This window comes from Talpa europaea (assembly GCF_964194135.1).
Source record: "Talpa europaea genome assembly, chromosome: 14".
Classification (NCBI taxonomy): Eukaryota; Metazoa; Chordata; class Mammalia; order Eulipotyphla; family Talpidae; genus Talpa; species Talpa europaea.
In genome coordinates, this window is record NC_140082.1 from 2,520,189 (window position 1) to 2,538,805 (window position 18,617).

The window sequence follows — 18,617 nt, forward strand, 5'->3', positions numbered from 1 at the left end:
ACCTCCAAAACACGGTGCCGGGTGCACCAGACTTGTAAGATCACCTATGAGTCCATTTATGGGAAAAGCCCCGCTCTGGTCAAGCCAGAGACAGAAAGCAGATTTGTGGTTGTGGGCTGCGGGGTGTGGGGAGAAACTGCTTCCTGGCAAGGGGCTTCCTTTCCTTTTAGGGTGATGGAAATGCTTGGGACTAGTGAGGTGAATTTAAAATAAATTCACTTTATTTATGTTTAAAGTTTATCTGTTTATTTACACAAGCACTGGGTACAGTCAGAAGCGCAGGAGGGTGAGAGGATTCACCAGAGCCAGAGCGGGGAGCAGAGCAGGCAGAAGGACCGAAGTACACTGCTGAGGGGAGCAGCGGGCGGCAGGAGAGGTCTGCGCACCATGTGGGACCCTCCTCCGGTGGCCGGGGAGCAGCCGGGGATCGAACCGGCGCTGCAGAGGCTGCGGGCAGCTTTGCAGCCAGCACTCAACCGCCGCGCCACCGGGGAGGCCTGGAAGTACTCACTTTAGACGGTGAATTTGAGGTCATGTGTATTTCACCTGAATACATAATTTGGGAACTGAAAAGAGGGGTCTTTACTGAGTGCCCCGTGTACACCGGCTGCTCTACGAGAGTTTCCGAGAGTTTCCATTTCGCAGGTGAGGAAGTGGCTCGGATGGGAAGCAGCTGGCGGGGGCTGGGGTCACGCAACCAGAAAGCAAGGGGGCCCAGACTTGAAGCCACTCTCCGTCCCAATCCTGAGGTTGCCGGAGGTGAATCCACCAGGGGGCTGTGGAAGCTGGTGCTGGAGGGTGGGGGCCTCCTCCTGCCCATCCTCCAGCCACGAACACCTCTGCTGTGGCCGCCGGGGGGTCGGGGGACTTTGAGGGGCCCTGGGGTGTGGGGAGTCAGAGCGTGACCGGGAGTGCGTTTCCCACCCCCTCCCCAGAAGCAGGAATTTTCCAACACAGGGCCCTGCTGTGAATCAGCGTGGTTCACTCAGGGGAGCCGGGCTGTTTTCAGTTTCCGCTGAGTTTCACGCTATGACTCAGTCCGCTGGCCGGGGGACCTGGTGCTGCGCCTGCCGAGCCCAGGCTTGCTCCCCGGGGACCTGCGGGCAGCGCCTCCGAGGCCCTGTGGGCTGTCCCGTCTCTGTGACTGTGTGTGTGTGTGTGTGTGTGTGTGTGTGTGTGTGTGTCTCGGGGGGGGGGGCTGGCCTGTATATTTCTCCCCAGAGTACCCCTGGCTCCCCCCCATTTTGCAGATGGGGAAACTGGGGCAGAGAAGCCTTGGGCTTTGCACGATGGTGGAGCCCGGGTTTGAACCCTGGCGGCCTGAGTTTGGCCACCCTTGCGAGGATCTGGCAGGAGGGAGCAGCGCTGAGAGGCCAAGCAGCCCCACAGGGTTGCCCAGCTCCAAGGTGGTGCAGCCCCGGGGGAACCCTGGGTCTGCGCCCTCCGGTGACCTACACTGGGCCAGGGGCTGGGGAGGGGGAGGGGCGGCTGAGCGGGCCAGCGGGGCCCGTTTGTGTCTGGGGGTGTCAGAGGAGGTGCACAGGGCGCCGGCTCGAGGACCAGCTATCTGGAACCCTCTACCCGCCCTGGGTTGTGGGACTGACTGGAACACCCCCTGGGCCCAGGGGGACAGATCTTTTCCACAGTCTCCTGACCTGGACAATTAATAGCTCTTTGGGTCGATGGCACCCCTGCCCTCCCAGGCAGCCCCCCTGCCCTGCGGCCGCTAATGGGCCAGACCCCGCTCCTGGAGTGGGGTGGGGGAGCTCGGGGCTGGACACTGGACAGGGTCCGTGGTTTCCTTTTCCTGCCCACCGCCAGGATCCAGTGCCCGGCAGCTGTCATTTTGGGGCACTTCTTTGTGCGAACAGGGGCAGAGCCTGACTTGTCTTCTCAGTGAGCCCTGCTGGTATGTTCTAGATGTACAGATGGGCCCGCAGAGCCTTGTGACGTGCCCGCTGCCTCCGGGGCCCTGTGCCTCGTTCCCAGAGAACCCCCTCTCGACCTCCCACCCGGCTGGGGTTCCCCGCATGAGGGCCCCAGCAGAGGCAGCGCCCCATCAGGTGATTCAGGTGGATGCCCTGCTCCCAGCCGTGGGCGAGCTTTCCGGCCCTGCCTGTGCCCTCCCCGGGGGGGTCGCTAAGAGGGTCCTCGCAACCCGGACAAAGGGCAGTTGTAAGAACGAAACCAGTGAACAAGCATCAGGGCTCAGCTCTGCTCCTGGCACAGCGAAACCCTGAGGGCGTGCGCCAGGCCCTGTGGCCCGTCGGGGTGACTGACAGGTGGAGGGACAGATGGCCTCTCCGCGCCGCGTGGCCGTCTCTGGCCTCCGCAGGCCTGCCCGGCATGTCTGCACTGCCCGCCTGCCACGGCCTGGACTTGGCCGGGAGCCAGGCTGCCGACCTGCCGCTGAGCCCCCGCCGCCCCCCTTTCTTTAGAACGGTCGATATCCGCTCCTTCCTGGCGCCTAATTGCTCCTGTCTCTGCAGATGGCCCCACGCCCCAGCCAGGAGCAGGGTGGGAGGTTTCTGAGAAGTACATTTCGGGGTGTGTGGGGGGGTGGCGCGGCCCAGAGCAGAAGCCTGGTTCCAGTCACCCTCCCAACCCCCACTGACTGACCACAGGCCGGCTGCTGAACCTCCGTGGGCCTCAGTTTCCCCATCTGTGAAATGGGGTCAGGAGCGTGACCCCTTGCTGCCAGGCACAGTCAGTCTGGTATGGGGGTTTGATTCTTACTGTTTCCCCAGGCCCCCTCGGTTCCCCTGGGTCTGCCAGGTATCCCTGCAGGCCTCTCCTGGCCGCCCAGATGGGCGGACATGAGACTGGAGGTCTCGTGGGCAGGGCCAGGGCTGCTCCTCAGTTCTCCCTCCCACTGTGTGTTGCCCCCTGAGCGTGAGTGTGACCCCCAGCACGATGGCTGTGTCCCCTGTGCACGAGAGTGTGCCCCTGGGGTGGGCCTGGGCCTCCTCTTCCTCTCGGGATCCCCCCGGGCTCGGCTTCCCATCGCTGCCCTGACTGCTGCCGTGGCTGCCCGGGCCCCACGGTGGGGGGATGGGAGCGAGCAGGCCGCCGGCGGGAATCGGAGCCTGGTGAACTCTGTGATCCCCTCCCGCGGCTTCAAGGAGAGCCGCCTCAGCTGTCACTGGAGAAGGAAAATAAAATATCCCCGCGGCTTCTCGATGGAGGGGCCCTGGAGCCGCCCACCCTGGCCCAGCTCGACGCTCCCCAGCTCCCCAGGGCGGGGCCGCTCCCCAGGGCGGGGTGGGAGGCTCGCCTGCTCACCTGGGTGGGCCGGTGTCGGGCAGGGCTGCGGGAGGCCTGCCCCGTCTGGGTGTCCCGTGCCCTGCGCCTGAAGGCCAGACCCAGCCTGCAGGATCGGCTTCCCGAGGTCACGCCTGGCTGCCCCTCAGGGCTGGCGTCGGCATCCTGGGGTCCCCGTGTCTGGTTTAGGGCTTCTGCAGAGCCTGTTGTCCCCTGTGGGTGCCTGGGCGTCTGGGCTGAGCCGGGCCTGCACCCCTGCCGTGGCGGCCCTAAGCAGCAGGCGTCACGGTGCACCCGGGCCCTGGGCGATGGCTGGGACTTTCCTGTGCCCTTGGAGAGGGCTGGCGCCGGGAAGGCGGGCTGTAAGGCTGGAGCTGGGGGTGCTGGCTTGGAGCCGCGGGGCCTCGTGGGGGACCTGGACACAGCCTACCTGGGGCTGCCCTTAATGGGCATCTGCTGGCAGGGATAGCGTGGCACCAGCCTCTGCCCTCCTGGGGAGGGATGCACGCAGACCCACCCGCCGGGGACTGCCCAGGTGTATGGAGCCCGAGTCCGTCCCCCGGGGAGGTGGGCAGGGAGGGGCGGCAGCTCCGGAGGCCTCAGTCCAGTCACTGCTGCCCACGGGGCGGGTTGACTGCAGCGCCCCTGGGCCCAGCGCAGTGCCGGGGTTAAGGGCGTGTGCTGACCGCCGGGCTCCTGGGGCTCCCTCCCAGCCTCTCACTGCTAGGCAGGTATCTCCCTGAGCCTCAGTTTCCTCATCAGTCCTGAGCCCTGTCCGGCGCCAAGCTGCCAGAGCTTATCTCTGACCACAGTTGTTGCTACAGCCAGGTTGAAGGAGCTGGGTTTGGGGGAGTGAGGGCTGCCTGGAGGAGGGGTGCGGCGGGCTTGTAAGTGTGGGAGGGTCGGTGGGGTGAGAGTGCACGGGGTGCTAGTCTGGGTGTGGGGTGGGATTGGGTGAAAGGCAGCAGGCAGGTCCCGACCCCCTTCGCTACCTGCTGTGGTCCTCACCCCTCTGTGCCCCAGGCCCTGTGATACACCTACTGTGTGCTGGGTACTGCGCTGGCCTGCGATGAGCTGGAAGGGCCCACTGTGTGCCAGGTCCCCCACTGTCAGCACCTTGTAGTGTTGACCTGCTGTGTGCTGGGCTGTGCTCGTTATCCACCCTCCCCTCGTCTGAGCCTCGTCCTGCTGGTCCCACTGTGCTGCTGGCTGTGGGGGCCCTTGACCCAGTGATAGACCAGGCAGACGTCTTCCTGGGGCCGCCGTGTCTGTCGGGCTGGCCAAGTAGAGCTGTTGGGTGAGGTGGCAGTGGGGGCCACGGTGTGTCTGGACTGTCAGGCAAGGCTTATTTGTGGGTGCTGGGGAAGAGGGCGTGGTGGGGCTGGGCTTCGAGGGATGTGTAGGAGTTCTCTGCAGAGTCGCTGTGCTGTCAGCTGCACGGATGAGATGTGGGCACAGACCTGTCTGCTTGGCTGTGAAGTGAACGTGATGGGGAGCATTTGCCTTTTTTGATTTGTTTCCCGCTGAGACTCAAGATGGGACCCCGCCACGCTTCAGTCTCCCTGCCCCCCATGTCTCTTGGAGCTACGTGGGGGAGTGTTGGCTGTGCTGAGTATCCACGCTGGGCCGGGCGCTGTTCTGAGCGATGCTCTGTGTTCACTTAACTGTCACAGCACCCCGCCGGGGCTCCCTGCCACCCGCAGCCTGCCGATGGAAGCAGGCACAGGGTGAGTGGCCCACCCAGGCCGGATCCCTGCTGCCCCTCACCTGCAGGCACTGTGGGTGCTCCGTCAGTACCCCGTCTCCTTCCCACTCGGCAAATCTGGGCCTCCCGGCGGCCGCGTGGCTGGAGGCCGGGAGGCGCTGGACCCGGGGCCCGGGAGGGAGGATGTGCCATGTCGGGGCCGGGGGGTGCTTTTATTAACCTGCCTGGGGAGCCGGTGGAGGCAAATGCCTGGCCTTGGCAGGCCTCGAGGGCCAGCAGGGTCAGGGCGCCCTGGCCTGGGTGACTGGTGGGAAAGGCCCTGGGGACTGGAAGCAGCCTCCTGGAGCTTGGCCTCTTGGCTCTGACCCCGGGAGAGATTTGCAAGCTGGCGGGGTTCTGGGCGGGGCCTGGGGAAGAGGTCACTGCCTCTGTGGGGCCCTTGGGGATTGTCCCCACGGGCATTGCCTCACACTGTTCCTGCCGTGGCCTTGCCCTGGAAATGGAACGCAGCCCCCTGCTCCTCTGCCACCCCCTTGCCAGCTGCCCTGGTTGGGCTGGTCTCACCTCCAGGCCTGTGCATCTGCTGGGCCGTCTTCCCGCTGCTGCCGTTCCTCCTGCCCCGCAGGCCCACCGCTCCTGCCCTTGGGCCCTGGGCTCAGGTCCCACCTCCAGGGAGACCCAGCCTGACCTCTTGACCCCCGCCCCCGTGCCAGTCAGTGCTGCTCACTCTGGCTTCGGCCGCCTGCTGAGGTGACTTGGGGATTGTCTGGACGGGGGATCGTCTGGATTAGGGGATCGTCTGGCTAACTTACTGAGGCGCTGAGGGGTGTTTGTGTGGGGTACGGTCCTGGGGTCCTGGCCTTGTGCAGAGGCCAGGCCAGGCTCTTGCTGCGGTGGGCCTGAGCTCCAGCTGCTCCCCGGCCGGTGGCCTCCCTGGTGGCTGCCGCGTCTGCGCCCCTTATCTGTTTATGGGGAGCTAGGTGACTCTGCTTCTCCTGAGTCCAGTAGAGGTCTGGGGTACACCTCACACCAGTGTCTTCGGGGCACTGTCTGGTGTAAGTCGTCACCAGAGAGTGGCGCACATGGACATGGGTTGGGGGGGTTGTCCCGGCCTGTGGGGAGCCTTCGATGTCCATTAACGAGGCCCGCATTTTCTCCCGCAGGTCTCCCCAGGTTTGGAGGACGTGAGGTGCTGGCGGCCGCTTCTGGTAGGTCCCCAGACGGGGGTGTCCGCTCTAATTCGTGGGTACTCGGGTGGCTGGGACCTGGTGTGGGAAGTGGGCCGGGAGCTGCTGGGGGGACAGGGGTCCACCTGGGGGTGTGGTGAAGGGCTCGGCTCCAGGCTTGCCCAGAGGCGCCCCGGCCTGGTGCAGTGGTTCTCAGATGGAGCCTGCATAGTGGGCGGGGGCGGTGGGTGGTTTCCCCTGGATCTGGGTCCACATCAGATGGCTGCAGACTCGGGGTGCTGGGTGGTCTCCGTCAGAGGACGCCCGTGACTGTGAGCCCCGCGGTGCCCAGCGGGAGAGGGAGCTGGCTGCTGAGGGTGAGGCTCGCCACTGGATTCCCAGGGCGCCTCGTTCCCCATTGTAAACTGGGAGACCCCCAGGACAATTGAATGAGCTCAACAGGCTAGTCTCACGCCTGGTGCTGCTTGCTGGCACTCAGTGGGCGGTTATCCTCATTTTACAAAGGGGGAAACCGAGGCATGATGGCTCATCACCCCCTGCTCTGCTGGAAGCAAAGAGCTGGGACTCGATCCCTCGTCCCCCCATTACCCTCCAGGGCTCGGCTGGTCCCTCCCCAGCATGTTCCTTACCCAGACGGGGGCTGGTGGGGGCGGCCTGTGCCTGCAGCTGACCCTGGTCTTGGGCTCAAGCTGGGCTTGGGGTGTCAGGAGAGAGGGGAGTCTGGAGTGGGTCAGCGCGGTGGGCAGTGGCTTGAGCATAGGTCGGGCTGGCCTCGGTGCCTTTGATTTTATGTTGTGTCTCAGCCGGGATGGCCCTGAGGACCTGCGTGACCTCGGGCGGGCCTGGAGCGCCGGTGCCTCCGTTTGCCCATCTGTGAAGTGGGTGTGATCAGACCTCGGTGGAGTTGGCGGTGAGCGTGTTGTCGCTGAGGTGTTTTTGCAGCAGCCGGGCAACTGGGCCTGAACCCACAGCTCCCTTCCTGTGTCTCATCTCTGTCCCCAGACACAGGGGCCCCCTTGGGGAGGGCGGGCTGGTGACCCTGGCTTCGGGAAGGTGGTCACGTCTCCAGAGACGCTGGCGACATAGTGAGGGAAAACACAGGCAATGTGAGGTGTTAGTGGAGGACCTCCTGGAGGGGTGTGGAGAGTCCAGAGCCATGGTGAGCCCCAGCTGCTCTGTGCCCGTGGAGGGAGGGAGGTCAGAGTGCAGCTGCCCTGGCGGGTGGCTGGGCCACAGCTGTCCCCCTCAGCAGCAGTGAGCGTGCATCAGCCGCCCAGCTCTGCCACTTACTGTCCAGGCTCTTCCGGGTCAGGCGGGCGAGGGGTGTCAGCCCCCCGGGGGTCAGAGAAGCAGAGCCCCTCCTCACCCTCTATTTCCATGTGGGTTGGGACTTGCACTTTCCCACCTTGGGGTGGCCACCCACCGCTGTTGTCCCCCCACTAGCGCTAGCTGGTGCAGGTGGGGCGCAGTCCTGAGAGGGTCACGTGTGCAACCCCATTCTGCAGCGGGGTAAACTGAGGCTGAGGGATGGGAGAGGGCCGGCCCAGAGAGGCCTGTTGGGAGGCCCTGGATGGGCATTCTGGGTTCCGGGGCCCCTTCGTAGTGACCAGGCCTTCTAAGAACCTGGGTGAGGAGGGTCCCGGGTTGCTGAGAGGCCTCCATGCCTCAGTTTCCTCGTCTGTGAAGGGGCATTCTGCAGGTGCGTTGAGGCTCGTGGGCTCAGCGCATCCGTGCTCGAGTGCTGTCGAGAGGGCTGTGGGTAGGATGAAGTGGCGACTACCTCCTGAAGGAGACAGAGGCTGCACGTGCAGTGCTGTTTGCTGGGAAGGAGAAGGGGCTCCGGGGTGTGGGTGGTGGCTGTCGGGGTGGGCCCTCCAGAGCAGGTGGCATCTGAGCGGGTGTCTGGTGCGAGGGTGTCCCGGCAGAGGAGGGAGCCACATGCAAAGGCCCTGAGGCTGCAGACCGGGCCTCTTGTTCTTCTGGGTCTGTGGGAGTCACGTGGAGGGGTTTGCTAGGGTGAGGACTGTCCTTTGTTCTTGAGCCTCTGGGGCCCCCCAAGAAGCAGGAGGGAAGAGCAGGGCTGTGGGCTCCTGCCTCCCTGGCAAGGGCCCCAAGGCAGCCAGCAGCCCGCTGCGTCTTGGAGATGGGGGGCTGTGGGGATGTGGGTGGCGTTCCCCCCAAGGTGATCTGCCCAGCTGGGCTTTCTGTCTGGCCTTCCCGGTGCCTTTGAAGTTGAAAGGAAGGCGGCCTTGCCTTGCCCGGGGTGTCTCCTTCCGCTGCCCCTCCGCCTCTCCGTCCTCCATCAATCCACATCGCGGCTAATGGGGAGCCGTCCTCCGTGGCTGAGTTATCTGCTCGTCATGCCAGTGGCCCACCCGAGGACGATAAAAGGGCTTTTTGTCTGCAAGCACTTAGCTTCCTCCTCTGGGGCGATCCATCACGTCTGCGGGAGGAGGGAGGCAGACGGACGGGGGAGGGGCAGGGGCCCCCACAGTGAGCCCAGTGCTCCCAGGGGCCTCCCGGTGGGACCCTAGTGGCTCCTCAGCCCCGAGACAAGGCCAGCCGGGGCCAGGGAGGGGGCTGCTGGCGCAGGGGTGCCCCAGGAGACCCCTCCCCAAAGACAGAGGTGCTGGGCGGACCCCGGCTGCAGGGCTTCTGGTTGGAGACTGGGGGGCCTTTCCGAGACCCTCCTTGCCTGGGAGGTCTGGTGGGGCCGGACGCGGGGGCGGGGGAGGAGCAGGCATTTCCGAGAACCGACGATAAGCAGGGACGTGGGCAGGTCACAGGGCCAGATGCCCAGCACCGGCCGTGCCCCGGGGCCCTGCTGAGCACGGGGGCTTCTCGTCGGCCCCCACCAGCTGGACACTCGCCATCCAACGCATGTGGAAACCGAGGCACGGGGCGGCCATGTGACGTCCGGTGTGCCGTGGCGGGGAGCGTGTGAACCGGGGCGCCTGCTCCGGAGTCCGGTGCTGTGGGCCCTTGGGGAGCTGCGTTCGGGTGGGGCCTTCCCCAGGGGGGCTTTAGCCTGGTGGTGGGTCCAGCTTCTAGGTGGGGGCACTGCCTGGTACAGATCGGGGTGAAGGCTGGGATGCGTGTGGCAGGACTGGGCAGTCAAGCTTTCCGCATTCTGGGGGAGCAGCCATCGGGACCCACGCAGGCAGGCGAACCGTCAGGCGTGTACGGGTGGGTGGGAAGGTCAAGGGACTCGAAGGCAGGACCCCACCTCCCTGCACGCCTGCAGGCCCCGCTGGCTGTGCCCCTGGTGTGTCCGGCGGGTGGAGGAGGTGGCTGAGGGGGCTTCTCGTCTCTTTGCAGCTCAGGATGCTCAGCCCCTGCAGGCTGTGCCTCCCCCTTCCGCCCTCCCCGGCCCTCCCCTCCCCACAGCCCCCTCCCGTCCCCACAGGCCACCCTCAAATGACAGCAATTAATGGTGCCTCTGATGGCGGCTGCTGGGACGGCTGACAGTTGAGCGTGTCTGCCTGTGGCTGGCCCCGTAATCGGGCCCGGGGGACGCCCTCGGCGCTCCCTGCCGCCTGCCTGCGGAGCCATCACTCACGGGCGCCGGAGCCGCTGGGGCTGGCGCGTGACCGGCAGAGCCTGCCCCTGGCCCCCAGCTCCTTCCCTGTTGTCCCTTTATTGTGATCTTTTCTCTTTCATAAACGGGTGGGCTGGGGGGGGAGGTGACCCTTGCCCTGCCCTGGCGAGTATGTGCGGCCGTCCGGAGACACCCTTCTCCACCGGGACGTGCCCTGGGGGGGTCAGCCCCTGTCCCCAGATCACCCCCCAGCTCTGCTCACCGCCTTGGGGCCACCCCCTCCCTCCAGGGCCCCCATCCTTTTGTCTCAGCCCCCTGGGGGATGGGTGGGTGGAGCTGAGGAGCAGTGTCCTGTCCTGGACAGCAGGCACCGGTCAAGTGCCCAGCTGGAGCCCTGGTTGCGGGCAGCCTTCCTGATGGGGGCGGCTCCCCGCGCGGGAGCCTTGTCAGGTGGGGGGCTGGTGTGTCTCGGGACAGGAAGCCTCGTCAGCCCCTGTCCCCGCTGGGTGGTGCTTACCCATCATCACTTTGAAGCAGCAGTAATGAGGCCCCTGCTGTATGCCCAGGGCCCACACACAGCTGGCACTTTTGCCGTGGCGCATTTTAGTCTACGTGGCTCTCCAAGCAGGCCGCTGTTGTAACCGCGCTGGTGGCTGGCGATGGCGGCTGGCGCAGTGACCGGTCCGAACGGGCCGGCAAGGAAGGATGCCCCTGACCGCCTTGTCCAGGGCCCATGGTCAGGGGCTCTGGCTGGGCAGGGCTCACTCAGGAACCAGCCAACCTGACGGAGGGAAAGAGTCTCCAGCCCTGGACTGGAGCTTCTGGTGCTGACATAGGCACGTCAATAAAATCAGCCCCATTGCAGTGTCGTGAACCGCAGCGAGAGCCCCCACCCCGGGGCGCTGGTGTGTGCTTTTGACAACTGTGAAGGTTCATGTCGCAGCGGCCACATCAGGGCAGTGTTCCTGTCACCCCCAAAGAGCCCTCACCCGTCCCCCGCTCACCCCCAGCCGCTGTCGTGCACACTCTGAAACGTCTGGGTGTCCGTGATCAGACAGCCCCGAGGTGCGTGCTCTGGCCTGGCCCGCTCTCTGGCCCGCTCTCCGCTGCAGGTTTGGGGATTTCTCCGAGTCCCGCCAATGGGTCAGTTACAGAGGCGCCTCCTTCCTGCTGCGCCTGAGGGCTGTCCTGGCTGTTGAGCTCAGCCGGGGGCTTTCTTACAGCCTTCTCTTGCCTTATTTCTTGGGTTGGCTGGGCAGAGGCCTGTGGGCTTTGAGGGTCAGCTCGCGGTGAGGTCCTGAGCCCCCTCTCACAGACAGACAGACAAGCTGGGAGGTCAGGGCTTAGCAGAAGTCCTTCCTGGAGCACCCAGGCTTTCTCCTCTAGCTCTGTCTGCGGCGGGGTTTCCTGTTTCCACCACCGGTGGCTGGTGGGCTGCCTCCTCTGTGGGGCTCCCCTCTGCGGGGCTCCCCCTCTGCAGGGCTCCCCCTCTGCGGGGCTCCCCCTCTGCAGGGCTCCCCCTCTGCAGGGCTCCCCCTCTGCAGGGCGGCCCTGGCTGGAGTCCCGAGGAGGTTCTGTGCCTTCCGGCCAAGCCTTGTCCCCAGCCGGGACCCTGCCCACTCGGGCCAGGTCTCAGGAGCTATTTTGGGGCCAGGCCGGAGTGTGACATACGGTAGCCGGGAGTGGAGGTGGGGAACGGGGGTGGGGATGGGACGGGCACCTCTTCTCTGCCTCCTGTCTTGCCCGAGGGGTGTTAGCTAAGATGACTTTTCGGGGAAGGAGGCCCGTAAATTAAATAAGCAATCCCGTAAATAAATAAGTAATGAAGTTAGTGGGGTGCCTAATTACATCAAATTCATAATTATGGATGGATGCCTGCCCGATAATTGTACTTGTTTTTAATCTTCTGCTCCGACGTGTGTGTCTTTTATCTGATAGTAATCCCTGCCCCCAGCCCCAAGGGGGAGGTGCTGCCTCTGGGGCACAGGGAGCCTGGGTCCTGGGGGGGCCCTGGCCCCAGGATCTGGGTCATCTTTGTGTGCCCTGCAGTGGGCTTTATCCCCCAAGGAGTCGAGGCCCCGCTGCAGCGGCTGGGAACAGGGCTTCTGTTCCGAGGTGTTGCCCTTGACGCGAGAGAGCTGATTTGATCTCCCAGGCCCTGGGGAGGCAGGGCTTATCATCATCCCACTCCACAGATGAGGACGCTGAGAAACAGAGAGGGCCACGCTGAGAAACAGAGAGGGCCGGTGACTTGCCTGAGGTCACACAGCCCCCGCTGAGCCCAGGCTGTCTGCGGGAGCCGCTCCCCTGCCTCGCCTCCCCTGCCGGGCGCGGTGGAGCAGCTTGTTGGCGCTGGGTACAGCCCTGGGAGGGAGACGCCGGCGGAGAGCGGCTGAAGGGCCGAGGGAGGCCTGAACGCGGAGAAGACGCGCCGTCCCTCCTGCGATGGTGGGAGCTGCGGGCAGAGGCCAGGCCAGTGGCCGCTGTGTTTGACTCGGAGACGAGTGAGCCCGTCGGTTGGTTGGAGCGGACCTGCCTCTTGCCCTGCGCGGCCTTGAGCGCTGGGTCCTGAGCGCTCCCAGCCTCTCTGTGAAGTGCGTTGCCCCCCCCCCCCCCCCCCCTCCCGCGCTCTCCCCCAGGGGGAACCGAGGCCCCGGGGAAGGGGCTGAGGGAGCCGCAGACCGACCAGCTCCTGCCGGGGCCCATGTGGAGGGGCTGCCTCTCCTGGGGTGGAGGGCCCGTCCCCCACAGGCTGCTTTGTTGTGCTGAGTGTCCCCAGCCTGCTTCCCTGGCGATCCTGGGCGGGGAGAGGAGACCCCTGGGTCCCCCTCATTTTGAGAACAGAAAGGATGAAGGTGGTTGGGGTTGTGATGTGGACCTCTGGCCTCCACCCAGAAGCCACATTTTTTCAGGGTGCGGGGGCAGTGGGATCTGAGCCCTTGGGGTGTCTGAGCTGCCACCAGGACTCCCCTCCCCCGCCCGCAGGCTCCCCTCTCTGGGTGCGCGCAGTCACCCAGTCGGGCCGGGACAGGGGCTGTGTTCTGGGCTCCAGTAGGGTGTGCTCTTTAGATCCGTGGGGCTGGGGCTCTCCCACTCCTGCCTCACTGCCCCACGTGATGGACAGGGAAGTTGAGGACAAGCTCACGTGTGGGGGTTGGAGCAATTCAGGGAGGCTGCCTGGAAGAGCTGGACTAACGTGCACTCACGAGAAGGCCTCCTTGTAGGGATCAAGGTGTCAGGTGCTTCAGACGGGGCCTGGCCCAGAGGATGGACTGTGTTTATCGCCACAACGTTTCCCCATCATTTGCTCGGCTTACTGAGAGTTTGCTGCCTCATCCTCATCAGCACCTCATCAACAGCAGCTGTCATTCCCAGGGACTCCTGAGCGTTTGCTTTCTGCCAGCCCGGGTTCTGAAAGTCCTCGCTCAGGGGCTCCTCGCGACAGCCCCACCAGGGAGGTGCTGTTTCCACCACACTTTTCACAAGTGGGCATCTGGAGGCACAGAGCAGTTAAGTGACTTGCCCAAGGTCACACCGCTGCAGAGCTGGGTTTGAACCCAGGCAGCTTGGCTCCGCAGCACCTGCTGTTAGTTGTGGGGATTGTGCAGGCGCCGCCTGCAGCCCTTCCCGAACCCGGGGCCAGACTGGCTCTCTTGGCAGCCCAGCCAGGCCCATGTGCCACGTGAGGCCCTCGGCATGCAGCAGCTGCTCTGGGCTGCTGGGGACCGGGCGGGACAGGAGGGGCCTGTTCCTGCCTCTCCGCAGCCAGCCTAGGGCCCCCGAGGCCTCCTGGGGAGGAGGGGAAACAGCAAACAAGATGCCAGGGCCTTGCCGTGGCTGATGGGAGATGAGCAAAAAGCAAACCTGGTATTTCAAGCGGGGAAATGCTGCCTGGAATTACACAGGGTGGGGACGGTGGGGCTACTCCGGTGGGGGGTCTCATTTAGGCAGGGGGGGCAAGAGTGGTCTGTGAGGAGGTGGCCACTGACCAGATATGCAAGGAAGAAGGAGGAACTTTCTAGGTGGGGGGCCAGCATGTGCAAAGGCCCTGAGGTGCTGGCGGTGTGTCGGGAACGCTGAGGCCTGCCTGGAGCAGAGGGGGAGCATGGGCTGAGGCTGTTTTATAGGTCTTGGGGGTTAGAGAGACCTTTTTTCTCAGTGACTGCAGAAGTCAAGTTTAATCATTTCTCCTTCTCCCTTTTGTTTTTTCGCTAGCCCGTTAATTATATTTATTGGGCACATGGAATGTTCTGGACTTTTGTGGGCTGCTGGGATCAGAGTGACGGAGAAGTCGGGGAATGTCATGCCTCGGAGGAGTTTGGTGTGAGGCAGACAAGCGCCTGTGAAGGTTATCGGGACAGAGTTCAGGCCGTCGCTGGAGGGCCAAGGGTCTGAATCTGTCTGTGGCCAGGACGGGCTTTCTTGGACAGTGTTGACGGGGGCGAGACCCGAAGGTGATGTGTTAGGGCTCTGGGTTGTGCTGGAGATACTTGTAGGCTGGCTTGAGGCCGCAGGAGAAATTGGTGTGTGCTCATAAAGGAAAAGCCCAGGGGTTGGCAAGTTCAGGCACGGCTGGATCCAGGAGCTGCAGCGCGCCTGGGGGGCTGGCGGTTTCACCTCTGCTTCCTGTGCCCGCGTCTTGCTCTCAGGCAGGCACTTCTCCCAGCCCAGCCACCCAAAGGAAGGAGGTCGCCTGGAGCCCCAAGAAAGGCACAACTTTCTCTTCTCTCAGCACTATTTCAGCTATTTACAGTGGGGCACCCTGGGGGGAAGGGGTTCCCCAAATCCAGACAGTCCAGGAAGGGGACGAGGCAAGAGGGAAGGGTCGGGATTGTGGCTAACCAGTGGGCTGAATATTCTGTTTTTTTTTTTTTTCCCCAAGAGAAGCTGGAAATCTGGATTTTATAAGCAATGTCCTAATTTTTAAAAAACATTGTGTGTGCCAGAAAGAGCTTCCCCGCTGGCCACAGCTGGCTGCCATCAATTTGTGGCCTCTGTTCATAACTGTGACTTTTATCTCAAAGTATTTTGCCCTCTGTGATCTGGGCAGAAAGCCCCATGGAATGCACAGAGGCCCCAAGGCTTGGGAAGTCATGTTTGGTGCCCCTGGAAGTGCCATTTCTGCCTTTCGGGACCGTAGGTCGCAGTCCCTGTGCTGAGACCATTACAGCAGCTGCTTCAGTCAGGCTGTCGTGCCTAATGGTCAGCAATTCAGACTCAGGTGCCACCCTCCTTGGGTTCAAATGCCGGCCCAAATCCCAGCTTCCCAGCTGTGTCCCCGAGGGCAAGTTGCTTGGCTGCTCTGTGCCTCAGTTTCCCCATCTGTAAAGTAGGCAAACAGTACCCACAAGGACTGCTGTGGGGTGAAGAGGCCATTTCCCCAGCGCCTGGCACGTTGGGGGTGTCTGTCCCTGGACTGGTGTAATCATCCTTCCAAGGGGGTGTTGGCATCCGGCTGGTGGTGGCCGGGACACTCCTGGATACTCCTCTGCCGCCAGGACGGGGGCTGCTGGGTCCCAGGGCAGGCAGCTAGCCGCCCACTCCCACCCCCGCCACTGCCCGGGCTCTCTGTGCCCGAGGCCAGGACGGTGCTGCTCTTGCTGGAGGCTGGAGCTGGGCTAGCCCTGCCAGCTCACAGCTGCTGCGGGTGGGGCCGGTGGGGGCCGCCCCTTTTGAATAAAAACAGTGCAGCAGAGTGGCCTGGAGGGGAGGCCGTGCTGCTGACGCTTCCCTGCCTGGGTGCAGTGACGGAGGGCAGGGAGGATGCGTTTCAGGCCCCGGTGGTGGTGAAACTTACGTCTGTTTCGTCCTCCCCATCAAGGAGGCCCTTCTGCAGGGTGCCCTGGAGGGGCTTGTCCTCTCTCAGGGGTGTCTGGGTTCTTTGGGGTTGGTTCTCAGCTGGCTCAGGCCAGGAAGGGGCTGTGAGGCCTCACGGTGGGGTTCCTGGAGGTGTTTGCTCATGAACATCCCCCTCTAGCAGCCAGCACCCTGGAAGCCGTGCTGAAAGGGGAGGGGGGGCCGAATGTGCTGCCGAATGCGGGTCTTGACTGTGGTCTTGGGGTGAGTGGCAACCTGGCCACAGGTGTGTCCCCCGGGGACCTGAGGATGGGACCTCGTGTGCACAGAGGGTCTTTTGCAAGTGTGATCCGGCGAGGGGCCTGGAGACGAGGTCATTCTAGAGTAGGATGGGCCCTGCCTCTGATGGCACCATTCCTTACACGGGGGTCTGCAGAGGCGACAGCTGCATGGAAGCAGAGACAAGTTTGGAGTGATGGGGCCACAAGCCAAGGGAACCGGCACCTGCATAAGCTGGAAGAGGCAGAAAGGAACCCCCCAGAACCTTAGGGGGCGAGTGCAGCCCTGCCCACACCTGGATCTGGGGCTGCTGGCACCAGGCCTGTGAGAGAATGAATTGCTGCTGCTTTAATCCCCATCAACCTCCTCACCTCCAGCCCTACCCCCACCCCTCCTCCCATCCCCCCCACCCCCACCCCAGCCATTGGCTTCCTGTCTTGGCGAGTGAAGCAGCTGTGGATTTTATTTTGATCACAACTGAAGCGTGGAGACCTCCTTGAGGCCCGCCAGGCCCTCCACGGGTTGCAGCTGACCCCACCTGCCCTGCTCCCCTTCTCCATGGTTCCCAGAACCCCCTAGTGCGTCCACCTCGGGGCCCTCCCCTGGCCTGTTCCTCGGCCTGGAACACTGTTCTCTGGAAGTTTTCAGTCTCCCCCCCTTACTTCATCCAGGCTCTGGTCACTGTCACAGCAGCTGTCCTGGCTTGAAGGACGTCGTGTCTCTCTGCCGCTGACGGCTTCGGCTCTTCCCATGGCCTCTGGCGGGGGGTGCAGGGGAGGGGGTCTGCATTCTCAGGGCCTGGTGCATACCGTGGGAGCTCAATAAATGCTTGTTGCGTGCCTGACCACCCCAGACCTGGGGTCAGGGACTTGCATCAGCCGAGCAGTGGACAGTCAGGACGCTGGGCAGTGGTGTCCACTCAACAAGACCATCTTACTTATCTGGATGGAGGTGAAATTCACATCATGTAAATCAAATTACTTTGAAGTGAACATTTCACTACTTTTCAGCACAGCACGGCCTCCACCTCTGTCTTGTTCTAAAATAGTCCAGTCTCCCCAAAAGGAATCCTGTCCCTATTAGCGGTTAGTTCCCGGCCCCTCCACCCAGCCCCCGCCCTGGCAGACACCCCTCTGCTTTCCGTCTCTGTGGGTTTCCCTGATCCGGACATGTCATAGAAACGGGGTCACACTGCATGTGGCCTCTGTCTGTCCGTGTGCTCAGCGTGCTGGTCTCAAGGCCCATCTGTGTGGGCACGGGTGCCAGGGCTCCCTTCTGTGGCTCAGGCCTAGTCCTGGGTGACTTTTCAGATGAGGAACCCAAAGCTGCCCCCTTCCCCATGCCTGGGGCCCCGGGGTGCCACGTCCCGGAGCCCATAAAAACGGTTGATGGACGTTTAAAGTTCCCTGCCTGTCTCTCGTCCCGCTCCAGCCCCCACCCCGCCTCCAGCATGATCGCTGAGCCTGACCAGGAAGCCGCGGCCCCCGGGAGGAAGTGACCGGGGAGGAAGTGACCGGGGATCCCTTCCAGTTCGGGCTGGACGCTGAACGGGGCCTGCCTCTGGCAGCCCAGCCGTGGTTTCTGTTGCCCCTGAGAGAAGCCGCGGACAGGAGCCCCCACGTGAGAGCTGAGCGCCCCGGTGCCTGCCTCCTTTGGGGAACCCCTGCCCCACCGTGGTGCCATCAGAGCACACCCATGTCTTGTCCGGTCCCCCCGCCGTCCACAGCGGGGCTCAGTGCCGGGCTCCTGTATGGCTTATTGGAGATGTTGGTCAGGGAACCCTTTTTCAGAGTGCCGGGGTGGGTCCCGCTCGAGCTTTGGGGCGCCAGGTGGCTTCTCATGTTGGGAGTGTGCGCTCAGCTCGGCCACCAGGTCTGCCCAGTGGCGCCGTCTGGGCCTTCCCTGCCAGCCGCCAGCTACGGGGACCAGTGGCCTGGGACCACAGCCGCCGGGGGCCGGATGAGCTCCTGCGCTGCAGCCTCTGGGAAGGTCCAGGTGCCGGCCTGCGTCCAGAACCCACAGAAAGGAACACAAGGAGCCGTCCCCGCTGCCCCAGGCCGGCTTGGCCGTGCTTGCTGGGGCTGGTTGGGCCTGTTCCTGAGTCCCGCAGCCTGACGCTCACGGTCAGGGCCAGTGGGCGGGGAGGCGGCGCGGGATCTGTGGTCTGAAATGCAGCCTTTGGCCGCGCGTGTCGTTCTGTGCCTCAGTTTCCCCACATGTTCCAGTGGATTTTGGAGTAGAGAGAGCCCCACCTTGTCTGCAGGGGTTTGTGGGGCAAGGGTGGCGGGTGAGCTGCAGAAACCGGACGCACAGTTGGCCCCCGTGCGGGCCTCTGCCTGGTCTCCTGGAGGCCACGCTGGTCCCCACAGGCCTCTGTCGTCCTCAAGGACCTTCATCATGCGGGGCTGATGTGCCCGCTGTGGCCACGCCGCCAGCCAGGCTCACCTCAGCTCAGCCGCTGCCCAGCTGTGTGGCCTCGGGCGAGCCTCACTGGCGCCCTGGGCCTGCCTTCTTGTCTGCAGGCTGGGGTTCAGGGGTGCACCTGCCTTTTGCTGTGCTGTCCCGAGGACAGATGGGCTGGCAGGTGCGGCCACACACAGTGTGCAGTGGGCCCGTGCGCCCGTGCACCAGCCCTCCCAGCCTCATGGTCCCTGGAGTTAAACGACTGGCCCCGTCTCCACTCCCCTCCTCCCTGACCTCCTCCCCCCTGCACCCCGCCATTCTTTTGTGATGCCCAAACCTGGTCTGGCCTCCAGATGCCGCCTTTGCCAGGCCTCTCGGGTCTGGGCCTCCCCTGTCATCACTCAGGACGCCATCTGGGCCCGCATCACGGGGTCCACGTCCAGGGGGC